The following is a 3,598-nucleotide window of genomic DNA, read 5'->3' as shown; positions in this document are numbered from 1 at the left end:
ATAATTTTAATGTTGGAATGACAAAATTGAACTCTGGATAAAATTTGAAATAAACTGTTACAAGTGATAAACATACTATGCCAGTTGAAAACATCACAGGTGGCAATCATAGGATTCGCCACAGATTCATATCTTCATAATTAGTCTTATATAGTATAGTATTCAATTTGAGGATGCATGTATAATAATCATATCATTAATCAATTACATGATTATTATTGAGTCAATAGCATCAACTTCTCATAATCATCGTGCTCATTAATACACTTGAAAATAATTACTGCAATAATTGCATTTGGCTGGAGTAAATAAAGCTTTGCAATCATGATACATGAGTCAGAAGAGAAAATGATGCAGCGAGAATGGAGTTTGTTTATCGGGATTCTTGAAGATATAATTCTTAATATGTGAATATTTCCTATTTTAGTTATAATAATGTGAAATATTTTTCCCATTAATTATTTTGAAGGATCTGTATTTGAAAACCTACTTTGTGAAAATATTTGAGAACTGAAAACTTACATCTACAAGACAACCTATATCGGACTATGTGTAACCTTATCTAAACTTGGGAGAGGAATAGCACAAGGTTACCTTATTTTTCCTCTCCCTGTCATTTCTATAATGTACTTATTGTATCTATCTAAATTTGGGAAAGGAACAGTTTTGGGCTTAAAGCCTGTTGTTCCTTTCCCAATCATTCATCGTTGAGAATTATATTCTATGTATCAATGAATAAATAAATAAAATGAATGAATAAAGAGAGTCGTTATGCCATGTGCCATGACATTACAATTCTGTTACTGTATTTCAAAGTTTTAGAAATATACAGTTTTCATCAAAATATACTTGTTATTGACACATCAATTGTTACAGTTACTTAATTCTTCTAATTTCATTCATATTCCTGAACGTAATGAGCGTTTGTTATACTGTAAGTTCATTTTTGAATACGTTCATGATTCAGAGAATAATACAGCTAATGATGTGATTAATCTCAATTTGATCCAGACTTGCTTCTCTCAAGTGGCGTCGATTCACAAAAAAAAAACACGATGTGGAAGATATCAGTGAAAAATCTATTCAATTCGAGTATCCGGTTGAACTATGGAAACAAGTCCGGCGACAACCTCGTCTAGCTACTGGCGCCAGATTTTCTCTATTATCCTCCTAGCCAAAAGTTATCAAGTACAGTAATATCACAAAACAGAAAGCAATAATTGAGTTGAAACAGTAATATCTGACAAAGACTTTGAAATAATTTTTGACGAAGGACAGACTTGGTATTTCAGATTCATCACTGCCTGTGATATTTTCAATTTCAAACACTAGCTTGTTTACATTTCTCATGAAATTGTTCACATTTTATATTTCAGCTTCTTTTACCTTGGAATCTAAATTACTTGAGATCCAAACATTGTTCAAGATCTCACGCATCAATTTCATGTCAGTAAAATAATATTACAGAACTCATTTTTCATTTTGACTTCAGTATCAAAAATTTGAATCTTTACGTAACGAATCTCCAAAGGTTCTCAACCTTTTTCAAAAAACGTACATTTTCTGGCAAATTTAGATTACGCGTACCCCTTTCTTATCGTGAGTGGGTGGTTAGGGTGAGGGTGTGATTGCAAAGGGGTGTCAATTGTATTGGAAACACGTTTATAGTATCTATAATTTCATAAATTTTTCCCCAATTATAGAATCATTAGAATAACTTTTAATGGATAATTGAGTTCCTTTCAAGTATTATTGTAAATGTGCTTTTGTTATTAAAACTTTTCATTAAAAGTTTACAATATTGAACAAGATAAAAATAAAATAAAACATCATGTTTGAACTTATCTCATAAAACTCCAACTAGTTATTTATTTATAATCGTTCGTTGCTAATCACCTTGGCAACCTTGTTCACATGATTAGTATCCATGTAGGGCTACATCAGTATGATTTATGATTTTTTGAAAGGAGAATTTTCAATATTATTGACAATCCAATCAACAATCAAGAAGAAGAAGGAGAAGCAGATAATCTTCTTCTTGAGATAATCCTAGATATTGTGATCTATAAGATTTGTGAGAGCACTCTGGTACTTTTATATTATTTTTAAATTTCTTGTAGATTAAAAATCAGAACTGACAATGAGTTTGTTTGAAAACAATGAAATTAAATAACAGTGGTGAGGCTTCAATAGCCGTATATATTCAGACTAGGCGTATATATTCTCCCGTAAGGGGCTCGTCGCTAACAAAAAATTACTTTTTTAATAACAGGGACTTGATTATTATAGTATTTATTATGATAAGTACATAAAGTAAGAAGCAATTGGCTTGTCACAAATAATTGTGCCGCGGAGCGAGTCTGCTAGATGATTCAATACCATATGGGCATATATTACTGTACAATGACCATTATAATATTATAATGTTCACATGTGCTAGCTTCGTTTATGTGAACAGATAAAAATGATCATAATGATAATAACTCGTCTAGTCATCTATCATGCGACATCGCGTCGTGTCTCAATATTCTATTTTATTTCAGTATAATATGCATTACGGATTATCGAATTTCCATCTAGCTGTTTTACCCTGTTGTCAATATTTGCAGTAGCAGAAGTCTTCGGGGTGATTTACAGCATTGAATTTGGATTTTCGTTTAATAATTATTATCAATGTAGTGCTGTAGATATGTGATAGCAGAGAAAAATCAGGTTGAAAATGAGGACTTTATTTGGTCTAGTGAAAGAATTGTAGAAGTCTTGCAAGCGAGCGTTTTGCATTGACAGTGTTTTTCGATGCGAGAGAATCTACTACGCAGTTACAGAATGATGCAGGTGTGTAACTTCCGTTAGCCAAGGGTGATAGGCCCGACTCACCCAACAAGAGCCTCCTTTGCTTGACTCTTGGCAGATCTCCAAAGCAACGCTGGTAACAACACACAACTCGATGCATGTGCAGAATTTTCTGTTTCACTACAGTATCACATAAACTAGAAAATACGCTCAACACTACTGTATCCAAAGAGTGGCTAGAGAACAAATCCACACTATGATTTAGCTCAAGAATAGCACGATTTACTTATTCCTTTCATTTGATACTTATTTGGCGAAGTTTGGACAGTGAACAGTGATGCACACTCTATTCTACCACTTGTCATGTAGCACAAGTTAGTTTTTCAACCGCCCCGTGACACTGAAGCGGTCATTCAACACTATCTGTCATAATTATGAACTCTAAAATCATATTTGAGTGTTAATCAACATCTGCCATATGTTGCCTAGCAACGTGAAAATCATATTATATAACAAAATCATAATATTATGATATAATATAATGTAATATATTATATTAAAAAAACATATTATTATAACAAGAAACGATTTTCCAAATTTAGTTCTCGTTCTAGTTTTAAGATAAGATAAGATATAAATTTATTCAACACAGTTAATCATATTATGTAATACAATAAACAGTTGAACATCGTCATAGAGATTAATTTGAAATAAGTACAGAAAAAAGGTCCTTTTAACTTTCCTTCCCATAATAGGCATATCTAACTAGCGATTTTCGATTATTTCATCTCTCTCTCTCTCTCTC

The sequence above is a fragment of the Nilaparvata lugens genome, chromosome X (assembly GCF_014356525.2).
Source record: "Nilaparvata lugens isolate BPH chromosome X, ASM1435652v1, whole genome shotgun sequence".
Lineage (NCBI taxonomy): Eukaryota > Metazoa > Arthropoda > Insecta > Hemiptera > Delphacidae > Nilaparvata > Nilaparvata lugens.
The sequence above is the reverse complement of the archived record's forward strand: the minus strand, read 5'-3'. Positions refer to the sequence as shown.